The sequence below is a fragment of the Argiope bruennichi genome, unplaced genomic scaffold (genome assembly GCF_947563725.1).
Source record: "Argiope bruennichi unplaced genomic scaffold, qqArgBrue1.1 scaffold_36, whole genome shotgun sequence".
Taxonomy (NCBI): domain Eukaryota; kingdom Metazoa; phylum Arthropoda; class Arachnida; order Araneae; family Araneidae; genus Argiope; species Argiope bruennichi.
In genome coordinates, this window is record NW_026605936.1 from 9,256 (window position 1) to 25,000 (window position 15,745).

The window sequence follows — 15,745 nt, forward strand, 5'->3', positions numbered from 1 at the left end:
GAATTAGCATCGCCAATTTTTATGATTTAATTTTGGTATTGTGGTTACTGATTTTAATCGAACAGTCTTTTTCTAATAAGTAACAAATGTATTTCCGCTATTGGTTTTAGATGGAGTATTTAAATAATTGTTTATTAGAATATTACTTTTGTGCGTGATTCCCCCCCCCCCCCAAAAAAAAAAAGATGTTTCAGTCTTCTTCCTTTCACTGTTTCTTTTTTTTACATGTTCATTCCTAGTGATAATTTCATTTCGAGTTATTAGTTTAAATCTCTTAATGTTTACTACCATTTTATGTTGTAAAAAATTTTTTTATGAAATTAAGGATGGTTTCATTTTATGAACCATTCACTCCATTCATGTGGTGTGAAAGCTGTCAGATGTCCATTCAATTTTTCTCCATATGCATTTTCCTCATTTGTGCTTGTTGTGTGTTTTAAGTGTCATGCTCAATAAATTTATGCAATCATTCAGAATGTTACCTCCCCCCCCCCTTATATTTTTTTTATAGTGTTGTATGCCAGTGTAATTTTTTAATTTATTTTCTAAGAACTAAAGAGATAATTTTGTTTTTACAGTGAACGTTGAAATAGTTTTAAAAAAATGGTCATACAAGATTTCTTTTATTCCATTTAAAAGATGTTATTTTGTTTATTTTTAAAAAGCTTTTCTTCCTGCTGTACTATTAATTTCATGTTCATTAATTGAAGTTTAAATTTTTTTAATGTTATTGCTTTTGGTTTCATGCCTTATATATATATGCGTATGAAATTATAGATGTTTTGTTTGCAATGACTTTATCTGTATAGTGTTGGTGTGGTGTGACAGCTGTCAGAATGGCATTTGAATGCATTTTTTTATCCATTCTGCATGTTCTAGTTTGCTTTGTGTTTCTGATGTCTTAACGGATCACATTATATCAATTGATCAAGATAATATTGCTTTATTTTTTCTTTCAATCCTGTTTATATATGTGTCAGTTACTTTTTCAAAATGCATTTAATAATAGGTTAATTTGTTTTATTCTTTATTATTGTATAAAGCTAAAAATTTATTATTGTATAAAGTTAGTTACTCATTAACACGTGTTTATTCTATAGAAATATTCGTATTAGAATATTAAAGGAAAGTGACTGATGGTTTGTTGACATTCTCTGAAACAGTGATTAACAAGTTCATGTAATACAAAAATTCACAGAAACATTTTAAATTCAGTGAAGCACATAAAAAACAATGTTTACAATTGATTTGGTTATGATTTCTTTGAAATCTTTTTCGAAAACAAATATTTTATTTTGTATTGAATAATAAATATCTTAAATTATTATTTGTTATAAAAGTTTTTTTTTTTTTCCCCTTTAATTGCATTAAACTAAGATTACCACTGCTTACTTTACTAATGTCTTGATAATGTCACTTTCTTTAAATAAAAAAAAAATAATGAGTATGATATATCTTATTATTATTTGGACACGCTTTGAAGAATTTTAAGCTTTGCATGGTTCATAGCATTTGTAGTTCATTTCCCCCCCCCCCCCATATTCTCTGGTTGCTATAAAAACAAAAACTGTTAGTAAAATGAAACGCTTCTGCTTTCTTTCAAAATTTTTTTTTTATTTTCTGGTTCTACAAATGAATTGGTAGTTCTGCTTTGAAAGTAGCAACCAGGTAAGTTGCAGAAAAGACATAAAAATGTTAATATCCTTGAAACAAAATATTGTTCAGTGTAATGTTCTTATAAGATGATTTTAAGTTTATATAGTGTTTTGTTAATCCTGCTTTGTCTATATATGAATTGCATGACCACTCCCACCTTACTTTTGTTTTGCACATAAAATTCATATTTTTAAATTTTGCTTTGTACATTTATGCAAGCTTCATCACCCAACTGCATATTTCCTTTGTGTTGTGGAAATTTATTTGGATATTGAAGTGTGAAAACCTTCATTACTTGCTTTTTGAATGTAAAATCACAGTGTGAAAGATTTGTTTATGTATGTGACATGATATCAAAATGTACTGTTTTGATGATGCTAATTTGTTTGTTTCTGTTTTGCAGAAAATTTTAACATTTATCAATATGAAATTTTATGAAAAATTAAGTGCATAATTGTTTCTTCATGTGAACTGTAGGTTTGTATCTTTTCTTTTACTTTAAATGAGTTATAATACATCTAATTGCATCTATTTAGCTAGTAAGGAATTTTGGGATTAGTAGGTCTAATGAATAACAAAATGAGTTTAAGTTTACATTTGGAGCTTATATTGTTTATTAAAGTGATAATTCTTATTTTTTATTATAAAACAGGTTATTACCCCCCCCCCCCCAATTTACATTCCTCGCCTTTAAAAGTATACATTTCCTTCCAATGTATTTAATCCATTAAATGCTTGACAGTATTATATTGAATTTAATATTTTTATGGTGAAAATAATCATTTCTAAAGTTTCCCTCCTTTATATTTAATTCATGAGTTGTGTATTGCACTTGACTGAAAATATTGAAAAAAAAAAAAAATTCTTATGTATAGACTTCTGTTTGACATTTTTAAAAAATTAATAATAATAAATGTTATAAGGAAAATAAAAAAAAAAAATGTATTTGGTAAAAGAAAATCTTAAATGCATATGAAGAAAAGAGAAAAAAAAAAAAAGTTCCGATGAGTAACTGAAATTAAAATTCTTCTGTTTAAAATTCCTTTTCTAAAATTAAAAAAAAATGTAACAATCAGTTCCGATAGATAAAAAGTTTGTTGTCATTTTTCTCTTCGGGAGGGGAAGTAAATGTACAATGTTGCCATTCATGAAATGAGTTGTTATTATTGGAAACTGAATAGACACCGTAGCGGTCATGGTGAGTAAGTCATCCTACACCACTGATTGGTTCGATGGGATCCGAACATGTGATCGCAATCTTAATTATTTCTTTGCTAGGCGGTTGAATCCTGATTAACTGTTAACCGAACTGATTTCAACGGCTCTTCATTTGAATTTCATTTGTCCGTTGGTTGTCGGCGTGTGTGCTCTTCCATTGTTTGTGCTTTTCTAGAAATCTTTTTTAATTTCTAATTAATTTTTTTTTTCTTTTGTAGATGGATGTTTTGCATATTTACTGAGCGGATTTCCTCTTCAAGAATGAGTTTTATGGATTGCGTGTGTTTCAAGATTAAAAGAGAAACTGCCGAAAAGAATGTCTTTGTGTGCGAGAGAGGTTTGAAGAAGATTTTAATTTTGTTTTCATCTGTGATGAATTCTAATTCAGAAGTGTTTGTGTATGATGATTTTTAACAACTAGTCGAAGCTGAGTGAATTTCCCGGATGATATGTGTGAAAGTCATCCTGAGAAATATTTCTATCTGTGCTAGAAAAGTTTGAAGTTCATTCATTGACCTTCAACTTCCATATGTTGCGACTTCTTTTTTAGCACATTTTGTGATTAATTTTAACAAGAATGGAATGCTTTCACTGGTTTATCCTTCATGAGAATTGAAATTTTGACACTGAAATTAATTTTGCTTTAAGAAGGAACATTTTTAAAAATTGCAAGGTAAGTGTTTATTTTTTTATATGTATGTTTGTTATCTATGTTATAACTTCTGTAATATGAATTTTGAACGTAGTGATGATACATCTTAAAAACATTGGCATTTTTATTCAATATTGAAATTTATGCATCCTTTATTTTCTTAATACAAGAAAAATTTAATTATATAACCCTTCCATAATATGAATTGGAAATAAATTTCTTCTTGTAATAACTGGATGCATATTTGATTTAGTAATGAATTCACTTATACATTTCATTTTATTAATACTTAGCTTTTTTTTTTTCATTAATTGCTATTTCACTTTTGTTTCTCACGTATGATGAAGTACTTTGCTTTTGTAGTATAATTGTTCATATATACAAGAAATCATTTTCCTTTACTATTGACTTGGTGTATATTAATATTACAATTTAGATTTAGTTTTATTTATATTGATTTTTCACTTCTTATTCTAGTATAGTTTAGTACTTTTGCTTTAGTATTACTTAATAACATATACAACCCTTTTATGTAATGAATAAGAAATCAATTTCCTTTATAAATGGCTTGGTGCATGGTTAATTTTATTCAGTTATTTAATATTATTGACTGCTCAATTCATAATAAAATGCTTTGCTATAGTATAATTTCTATGTAGTAACATCTTTTTTATAATATGATGTAATTTTACTACAGTGTTGAAGTGATAACAATCAGTTTGAGTAATTGTTAAAGTTTATACTGTTTATTATTTAATTTGGCAACAATATTTTTATTATGTGCAGTGAATTAGTTTATTTATTAATAGTTTCATGATAATTTAACTTATTTGATTTTAGTGTAACCTAAATATATACAAAGAATTTTATTATAATCAATAATATTAAGTGAAATAGTACAGATTAATCGTGAAATTAAAATACGCATTAACTTAATTGACAAAGCAAGAAATGAGAATTTAAGAAGAATGAAGACAAAGAAGCATGATGTGTCTTGACAAGAAGAGAATGCTGTGCCATGTTATCCTGTGCATCAAGCAACTTGGATGGGAAAGGCGAACTCCCCTACATTCCAGTATTCCACTTTTCAATCCTGTGTTCATTCGGCATGGCACTTGGTACGTAACCGGAGGGTTGCTTTTCACCTGCACGATTCTTTGCTGTGTTATCCTGTGCACCCGTAGATCTTTGAAGAAAGTTGTGGGTTTTGTTTCATTCCTGTGTACCGCCTGTCTTGGATGAAAATGTCGTCCCTGCACTTTGAAAATATTAGGAGATTTGTGTGGGTGAATAAAATGCTCGATTTCTGGCATTTGCTTATTTTGCTCTATTTATTTGTAAACAAACATTTTGCTTTTTTTATTTATTTCATTTATCTCCTATGAGCAAAAATTAAATCTTTATATTCAATTTTAAGCTTACTTTTGCATAAATTAAGTTTTGTTTCTTTATTTTGTAATTAAGCGTCTTAGAAGTAATTTTAACTCATTTGTTTTAATTACTTCTCATTGGATTATCACCTGTTTATTTATGGTATCTTTTCTGTGGCCTGATTCCAAATGGGAAGCACCTATAGGCTTGTTTGTTATCTTAAAGGAACAAATCGTTGAGTGTTTTCTCTTTGGATAAGGCCACAAAGGTATTTCTTAGTTACATGGTTTGAAAAAAATATATATATAGTATTGTAAGTTATGCATATAATCATGATTAAACTGTTAGTTATTGAAATAATTAATTTAATTTTTATTATTAGTGTATAGTTAATATTTTTTTTACTAGCAATGTATGCTGTTGTCTCGATATCTCTTCTTCGCTGTACTGTGTTTAAGTAATTCAGGTTATTTATATTATAAGAGTTGTTATTAGTATTGGAAAATGATTTATTTATTTATTGATTGAAATTATACTGACATTTCTTTTTAAAGTTGAAGATTTAAAATCTAACAATAAGACTGAATTCAGTTTCACAGTGTGCACCCCCCCCCCCCTCCCCCCCTCTTTAAGAATGCCAACTTTTAATTTAAGCCTATTTATTGTAAATTAGTGAAAACAAAAATCAATTCATTGTTGTTGTTTTTTCTCCCTTCATTTAATTGTGTTTTTCCTAATTTCAAGTCTATTTAGTAGAAATTTGTTTCTGTTTTTAATTTGAATAGTATTGGATTGCTCGAATCCTGTCGAGCAGTGTCCAAGTACATATTCTTTCCATTTTTTCTTTTTATTGCACATCTTTCATGTGTAGCTGATATATTTGCTTACTAAATTTATTTCTATATAATTTGAATTAGTATTTTCATTATTGTTTTTCCTATGTAAATAAATGTTGCTTCATCAGTACTGTTTTGTTTGTTTGTTTACATTTTGACACACTAACACATAACATTGTTTATATGCATTGAGCTTTGATACATAACATATATTTCATATTAATTAAGTTAATTGTTGAAAAGTAGAAGTGTTTTTAGCAAATTTAATATAAATCTTAATGTTTATTTGAAATTATTTCTTAATGTTTATGTTTTCACATATTCACTGTACCATGTCTTGATGTGTTGTTATGCATATTTCTTAAATTCCTAATGCATTTTTACATTCATATTATTTTACATATGACAGTGAACAGAAGTTTCCTTTAGAAATTAAAAAATTATCAATGAACTTATCTTCCAAGTTTCTGTGGTCTTGTTTTGGTTATGCATGTTGTCGGTTTTTACACCCAAGTGTTTAGAAAATGTGAGTTTTTCTGAATGTCTACTTTTTAAATGGTAAATAAGTTCCCAATAGTTTGCAGAATTCAATTTCATAATTGCTATCCTGTGAGAGATTTCACTGAAAAATAGTATATTGGTTAGTTTAGTTGAGTTATAAATTTTAGTCATGTATGGACATGCGGGTTGATTGTTGGCATACTGTATTACTTTCATACTATATTTATGCATTCTGTTAAGAATACTGTTTGAAATTTACACAGTTTCAGATATTTGATTCAATTTTATAAAGAAATATTAGCAGAAATGGTGTTTGTTTGGTGTTGTGTGTGATTTTTGTACTCTGCCGGTATTGCTCGTCACTTAAGTTTTTACATGGTTTTTAAATTTTTAATGCTTGGGAATTTTTTGGAAATAATTTGCACTGTTCAATTTAATGTGTTTGATTTTGTAAGAGGTTTCATTTTGGCAAAGCAGATTATTTGGTTCACTGCACTTAATGGTTTTTGGTGGAGGCAAATCTTGAATAGCTGTTGTTGTGTTGTGATTATTTTGAATTGCATGCTGGTGATTAACTTATTGAAATTGAAGATTTTGTGACATTGAATTTGATGATTTCTACGTATGAGAAGAAGTTAAATGTTTTTGTTGATGATTATTTCATTTCTGGTAGTCTTTGTTTATATAGATTTTCCATATTTGGATTACTTGGGATATTCAATTTAATTGTTTATAATGTGATTACATCATCCTAGCAAGTGCAGTTGAAGGTGAAAGAGTGTTATTATCTCATCAACAACTTTACTTTGTAAAGATGAAGTCTGAATATTGAATGGGCATTTAGGATTTCCCCCCCCCCCCTTCTGATGGCAGTTATCAATGAGTGAAGGCATGTCAACTGAACTTCATATCCTATTTTTTATGAATGAAATGAAGAAATTTTGAAAAGATATCTACTTTGTTATGCTCTAACATGGAAGAAGAATGTATAGTTATATGAAGCAGTTTTATAGCAGAAAGAAGATGAAGTTTGTGTACAGTGTAAATGACAACAAAAAATCAACCTTTACTTTCAACTGAAGATAAGAGAAGACAAACTGGAACATAGATGTCACTCTTCTGAAATGATGTGTTGATCATTTTCTTCATACAAAGAGATGCTGGAAGACAACATACATGAAAGCTGTTTCAATTTTCATTCAAAGAATTTTAGTGGAAAAGACTTGTTTTGATGAAAATCCATAGGAAGCATTTCTACACTGAGTTTTCGGATAGGAGTTGGACTGATTTTACAATGTTAAATAGCATATTGTTTACTGTGTTAGGTGTTAATTCATTGTTTCCATGAATAGTTAATTGTTACTATTTAAATACATGCAATTTATGAATTCTTTAGAGACTAAATGGACAGTATAGTTATGAACACTATTAAATCCATTGTTACATCAACAATGATGCCCAGTAACAATTTATGATTCTATTATTCTTAGCTAACTGTAAGCAACAGTGAATATTGTTCTTAATACTTTTCAACACATTGTTACATCAACAATATTAAAGGCAACAATGAAGAACAAATGATATATGTGAATAATAGTATTAAAATCTCTTCATTAACAAGGTGTTTTGATATTTGCTTCATTGAAGAAGTATCATAATGAGGTAAGTGGATTTAAGTTTATGAATACTGTATTTGACACACTTGTAAACAAAAGAGTGTTTCGAAGATTCCACGACAACATTCAATTAACAGTGTCTGCTCCTTTTTTTTTAGGCCAAGAATGAACTGTAATAGTTTTAAAAATAGTACTTTTATGAATATTTGGGCACACTGCATTCAATATTTTTTTTCACATTAAGGATTTTAAATGAATTTGAATATCTAATACAAACTTGCAATGTTTCTTCGTAGAACATTATTCATCCTTGCATATTCACATACCATTTTTACCAAATTAAATTGATAGCAATTAAAATATATATTAATTACACTTCTTTTCTATATAAGAAATCTGAATTTATTAGTAATTTTTTAGATTACATAACTTTTTTTATGTTTGAACTATGCTTTAGAATAGGATTTCTTCTGTCTCGTTGTACTGAAATGCAGTGTTATTGAATTTTAGACAAAATTTCATAAATATTTTCATAAAAAGTGTTTTTATTTGAAACACACATGCTTTGAAGGAGGATAATAATGATGTTAATGGTTAGAAAAGTTATCATTTTCACATTTGTGAGTAGAGAATTGTTACGAGGATTCCTCGGTGACATTCAAGTTGCAGTGTGCACTACTTATATTTTTAAAAAAATGTAGATATAGTACATCAGAAAATGAATTTTCATTGATAATAAGAGTTTTACTACATTCCTAATTTTATTAACATTATGGATAAGGTAATTTAGTTATTTTCATACAAACATGTCATGTTTCAACACAGAATATTCTTCATCGTTACATATACAAAGATCATTTTCCCCAAATTTAAGAACTACCAATGAAAAAAATGCATTACATATAATTTATGACTTTTTAAAGATTGTTAATTTAATAGTAATTTGAAGTTAATGTATCTTTTTATGTTTAATGCTTTAAAATAATAATGCTAATAGTGTACATGCATTATGTTTACAAATTTAATTGGCTTTGTTGTACTCAACACTGCATTTATTGTATATCAGACAAAATGTGACAAATTTTTACACAAAAATTGTTTAAATTTGAACCAAATGTAGCATTGAAATTGTTATTATAATGTTTGTGTACATGTCAGGGATAATATAAGTCTGTTTGATATCAATGGTTTGTGCCTGAAATGGTGAAGGAAGGATATACCATTCAATATATAATTATGTAACTGTATTTATACATTTATTTTTATAATATAAAAACTTGTATGTGTTCTTTTCTGAATAACAAGTACATTTGACATTATTTAATTGTTATTTACAAGAATAAACCTTACAAGTAACTGTGACAGTTTAATGCGTAAGCTTGTTTCGACAAACAGTATTTACTGAATTATTGAAAATCATAACCTAGCACATTATAAACATTTCACACATCATTAGCATAAAGAAATGACAATTACTATGTTTGTTAATGTTTTGCATTAATTAAAGAATTATCATTTTACATGCAGCTTTATATGTGGTATGCACTTACATGTTTAGCATTCAGATGGTTGTTACAATGTTTGTGTACACATAAGAGACAATTTATGTCTTTTTGATATCAATGATATGTGACAGAAATGATATTGGAAATATAAACCACTCAGTATAAAAGAATGTAACTGTCTTACACGTTAACATTTTTAATATTGAAACTTGTAAGGTCTGTTTCATGCATAACAAGTACATGTGAGACTTTTTGAGTATTCTTTACATTAATAAACTGACATAGTTTAATGTGGACGTTTGTTTACAGAATTAACTGAAATGTTGAAAATAATTGCTTAGTGTTTGTACTTATCTCATTATAAGAATTTCTCACAATGTTTACATTAAAAGAAAGATAACAATTACAATGTTTAACAGAATAATCATTTTATATGCAACTTCATATATAAGTTATATGCTCTTGTATGTTTATAGTTAACAGTTTATGAGTATTTTACTGCATTTCACATAACACTAAATGTAAAAATGGGTAAATTTCATATAGATTAAAGAATATGCTAACTTAAACATTTGATGAAACATGGGAAGCAATTAATGTATTCTTATTGTAAACACTGTATGAAGAAAGAAGAATCTTGCAGACATATTGCAATTGTAAAAAATACTCTTAATAACTTCTTCATTGGATGTTCAAACTTTATGCCTGAATTTAACACAATGTAAGTAATTTGTATTGTTCCATTTGATACAGTGTTTACATGAACAATGAATGAAACATTTCACATGAACAAAAGAATGCATTACAACATTAAGAGTTTACAATTGTTATGTAAGGTAAAATTACACACAGGTTGGGCTTTTATAGAAACATATTTATATAGCTTGTTTCAACATGTAATAAGCACTTGCTAATTGCAGCTTCAAACTATAATACAGTGCATTTGACATGACATTGAACTTTAGAAACAACTTGTAACATGTAGAAACAATTCTCATTAAGTAAACAAGAAGCTGAACATAATAATATAGATACTGGATGAAACATTTGAAGAAATCTATGTATTCATTCATTGTAAATATTGTATAAAGAAGCTATATATTAATTAGAATTGGAAATAACAATCTTAATAATGTATGCCTCTATTTAACACCATATAAGTAAGACATTACACTTCATACAATGTTTATATGAATAAATACATATAAATTTTACATTTATATAAGATAGAGGTTACAATTTCAGTGTAAGGTAAATTTACACATTTACTTAAGAGTAAGCATTCTTCATATAAGTATTATCTATTTATATAATCTGTTTTGAACAAGTAATAAAGACCTATGAGTTGAATCCACAAACTGTATGTTTGTATTTAACATGAAATAAGTATGTCAATCACATTTTGAACTTTATTAAACCTAAACCACTATAAATATGAGTAAGTTATTGCATTTCACATTGTATTACAAGTAAAGAATGGGAACATTTGGCACAGTTTGAAGATGAAGCTTAGTTAAGATGAAACATTCTTCGAATGTAAATGTTGTTTGAAGAAATGGGAAACAACACATAAATTATAGTTGGACAAAGGACTCTGAATCATTCATGTATTGTATGTACAAGCTTTATGCCTGTATTCAACAGAATATAACATAAAATTAAACATTAACAAGAGAATGCTGTACATGAAAACAACATTAATATTAGAAAAGGGTTACATTTACAGTGAATGTAAACAATATACATTCATTACAGCCAACTTGTTTGAACAAGTAATATGCATCTATAAATTGTATTTACCTGCAGGTGAAGATTTCCTTACATTATAAACAACATTTAATAATTAGAACAACCTGTTATATGATGAAACATTTCACACTGATTAAAGATGAAGCTTACTGAGTATAATGATATAGATTCTTGATGAAATATTTTAAGAAATTTATGCATTCTTTGATTGTAAATAGTACATGAAGAATCTGCACACAAAATATAGTTGGTAATAACATTTTTATGCAGAAATTTGTTGAATTTAAAAACCATATCTTTGCATTTACAGTACAAAGTAACATTACACATTCATTTAAGACTTGAGGTTTCTTTATACAACTGTTACCTATTCATATCACTTCTTTCCACAAATAATAAGCACTAATCTGTTGAATCTCCAAATTGTATGTTTGAATTTTACATAATATAATGATTTCACTCAACATGAATTATGAAAACAACTTGCAGTTTGAGTAAGCATTTCACAAGTGATTAACCATGAAGCTAAATTTCAAATAAATGAACAATATAATGGATACTAGATGAAACGTAAAGGGAGATGAATGTTTATCATTATACACAAGAAATGCAGTAAGAAATCATACTCTTATGCATTAATAAGTTTAATATACCATTCATATATTTGTATTTATCAGAGTATAAGAATATCTTTACATTTAACACAATTTTTACCTGAATGAAAGTTTACAATATCATGAAATATTTTGCATTAGTGAAAGATTCAGCTCAGTAATTAACTGAATGAAAGAATTCATTCACAAATTATTGATATTGAATGTTACATGAAGTTATACATTTATATTAAAGCTTGCACTCAATTATATGTTCAATTTAACATATTAAAAGACAGTATTTGTACTTAACTCAGTATTTATAGTAGAAATTGTTTTAATTGGAAAGATATTTCATTTTTTACACTGTTTAAAGAATTTTGAAGATACATTACACATTGTATGAAGGAAACTAAACAACTTGTGCACTCATTAACACAATTTGACCTACTTTGAAGTTCATATGAAGTATACAAGAACATTTACATCTTTTACTTCACTAATTTGACATTCTTTACACCAAATTGAGTTCTAAATTAGAATTACTTCAAAGAACACTTGAATTCTTTCTTCGAATGCATATAAATATGAACTTTACCAGGCATTTATCTTAATTTACTAGAATTTAAGTGCTTGACCTACTTTTAGGTTTGAATCAAGTATTTAACAACATTTGAAGGTTTTATTTCATTATTTTTATAATATTTACACCAAATGGAGTTCTAAATAAGAATACATTCTGCAAATACAGGTATTTAACTTAATTTCAGCGTATTAAAACTCTATAAATTTGTATTTGAGTGAATTAAAGATAATTGTACAAATATAAATGTTACTTAACATTTTAAATTCAGAAGCATAAACAATTTCATAAACATTTTAATAAAAATTCACAAAAAGTAATGAAAGAAAAGTCAACATTTAAATATTTTAAGGAAAAACAGAGATGCGCGATTTTCGGCAAAGACCTAATAGGAACACGCGATAAGAGAAAGTTGCTACCCAATATTTTGTACTAAGTACGACACGATGTGAGAAGTCGTGTCTTTCGGCAAAGTCCAAATCAGAACGCGCGATAAGGTGATAGTCGCTTCGCGAGTTTTCCGTCAAAGTCCGACGATGTGAGATTTTCGGCAAAGTCCTAACCGGAGCACGAGAAAGTGAGAAGTCGCTACCCGAGATTTCCTTCTAAGTGCAAATAGGGGAGAAGTCGCGATTTTCTTCAAAGTCCAATCACCGAGAAGAGCGCTAAATACTACTTGGCAATAGTTCGGTGAAACGGTTTACCAGTGCACAATTTTTCTTATTTTCGCCCGCGGCGACTTCTTCCGGTCGCCTGGTGGCTCACCGAAGCGCGCGCCACTCGCGATCACGAGCGGAACGTCGGGGATCGTCCGTAGCCCTATATGAGTAGCAGGTGACTGCTGGAAACAGTGGTCGATCGCGAGACAGAATGCGTTTTAAAAACGCGTCGTAATCTCGCGTACTTGTCTGAGGTTTCGGCAACGGGATTGGGTTGTTAGTACCGGTTGGCTACCTCCGGGAAAGCGGTCCTCTAACGTTGACGGTGGGTCTGTCGTGCTCGATCGGATCGGTTCTCGGTTCGTGATGGGTCGGTCGGACGCTGCCTCCGGGATCGAGGGTGTTATTCTTCTGCTACTAAGGCTGCGATCGGCGGGGAGATATTCTCCGTCTTTCCGGCCGCTTCCAAACTATCTCAGCCTCTCTGCGAGCGGCTCGGCCCCCGTGCCGTTGACGCGACGAGCAGAACCGTACTTAAAGGAATTGATTGGTTTTCTGCATCTGTGTCCAGCGCACATATCTTCTCGATGCCTCCGCACTCGCCCCGCGGCGTTGAAGCCGTCGGGGAAGTCGTGAGTATTGAAACCTCTGTAGAATGCACGGGGAATACCTACACAAAAAGCGAGATTGAATGAGGGATCCTCCGTAGTCGAGGCGTCCCCCGCGACTGAAATAGTCGCGACTCGTGAAATGTAAGGATTCGGAGTGCATTTTCCGAACGTTCTGATGAACGATGGAAGTTACCTGGTTGATCCTGCCAGTAGTCATATGCTTGTCTCAAAGATTAAGCCATGCATGTCTAAGTACATGCCGTATTAAGGCGAAACCGCGAATGGCTCATTAAATCAGTTATGGTTCCTTGGATCGTACCTTACTACTTGGATAACTGTGGCAATTCTAGAGCTAATACATGCAGCAGAGCTCCGACCTTCGGGAACGAGCGCTTTTATTAGACCAAAACCAATCGGGCCTCGTGTCCGTCTCTTGTGGTGACTCTGTATAACTTTGGGCTGATCGCACGGGCTCGTCCCGGCGACGTATCTTTCAAGTGTCTGCCTTATCAACTGTCGATGGTAGGTTACGCGCCTACCATGGTCGTAACGGGTGACGGGGAATCAGGGTTCGATTCCGGAGAGGGAGCCTGAGAAACGGCTACCACATCCAAGGAAGGCAGCAGGCGCGCAAATTACCCACTCCCAGCACGGGGAGGTAGTGACGAAAAATAACAATACGGGACTCTTTTGAGACCCCGTAATTGGAATGAGTACACTCTAAATCCTTTAACGAGGATCCATTGGAGAGCAAGTCTGGTGCCAGCAGTCGCGGTAATTCCAGCTCCAATAGCGTATATTAAAGTTGTTGCGGTTAAAAAGCTCGTAGTTGGATCTCAGCTCCGGCCGGACGGTCCGCCTACCGGTGGTTACTGTTCGCTGCCGAGCGTTCAGGGGGCTTCTGTCTATGATCTTCACCGGTTGTGGGCGGAGACCCTCACGTTTACTTTGAAAAAATTAGAGTGCTCAAAGCAGGCGCGACGCCTGAATAATTGTGCATGGAATAATGGAATAGGACCTCGGTTCTATTTTGTTGGTTTTCGGAACACGAGGTAATGATTAAGAGGGACAGACGGGGGCATTCGTATTGCGACGCTAGAGGTGAAATTCTTGGACCGTCGCAAGACGAACTACTGCGAAAGCATTTGCCAAGAATGTTTCCATTAATCAAGAACGAAAGTTAGAGGTTCGAAGGCGATCAGATACCGCCCTAGTTCTAACCATAAACGATGCCAGCCAGCGATCCGGCTGTGTTCCTCAAATGACACGCCGGGCAGCTTCCGGGAAACCAAAGCTTTTGGGTTCCGGGGGAAGTATGGTTGCAAAGCTGAAACTTAAAGGAATTGACGGAAGGGCACCACCAGAAATGGAGCCTGCGGCTTAATTTGACTCAACACGGGAAAACTTACCCGGCCCGGACACAGGAAGGATTGACAGATTAAGAGCTCTTTCTTGATTCTGTGGGTGGTGGTGCATGGCCGTTCTTAGTTGGTGGGGCGACTTGTCTGGTTAATTCCGATAACGAACGAGACTCTAGCCTACTAAATAGACGTTCCCATCCTCTTGTAGTGGGACGTTCTTCTTAGAGGGACAAGCGGCGTTTAGCCGCACGAGACAGAGCAATAACAGGTCTGGGATGCCCTTAGATGTCCGGGGCCGCACGCGCGCTACATTGAAGGAATCAGCGTGTGCTTTCCCTGTCCGAAAGGACTGGGTAACCCGTTGAACCTCCTTCGTGCTGGGGATTGGAAAGTGTAATTGATTCCATGAACGAGGAATTCCCAGTAAGCACGAGTCATCAGCTCGTGTTGATTACGTCCCTGCCCTTTGTCCACACCGCCCGTCGCTACTACCGATTGAATGATTTAGTGAGGTCTTCGGACTGGCGCTCGGATTGGCCATTTGGTCGAGCCGGTGTGCCGGAAAGATGACCAAACTTGATCATTTAGAGGAAGTAAAAGTCGTAACAAGGTTTTCGTAGGTGAACCTGCGAAAGGATCATTAATTAAACCTTTTTTTTTAAACGAGGAACTTTTTTAAGTTCCTTGCCGGTACTGGTTCCCACGCGACTCGGGGAACGAAGTACCCAAATTCGAATCTATGATGCCTACTATGGGTGTGCCTGTTCTATCCCCGGCACTCGACTTGGGCAAGAGGGGGGTCCTAGTTAACTAGGGCTAGGCTTGAAGAGATGT

At 31.8% G+C, this 15,745-nt stretch overlaps 1 non-coding gene across 1 annotated transcript; it reads left to right on the forward strand.

Moving 5' to 3' along the window:
• The first annotated feature begins 13,740 nt into the window (after nucleotides 1-13,740).
• LOC129961539 (small subunit ribosomal RNA) lies at nucleotides 13,741-15,554 on the forward strand. The gene has a single exon (XR_008783793.1). It is a non-coding gene; the product is annotated as a small subunit ribosomal RNA (ribosomal RNA).
• The last annotated feature ends 191 nt before the right edge of the window (nucleotides 15,555-15,745 follow it).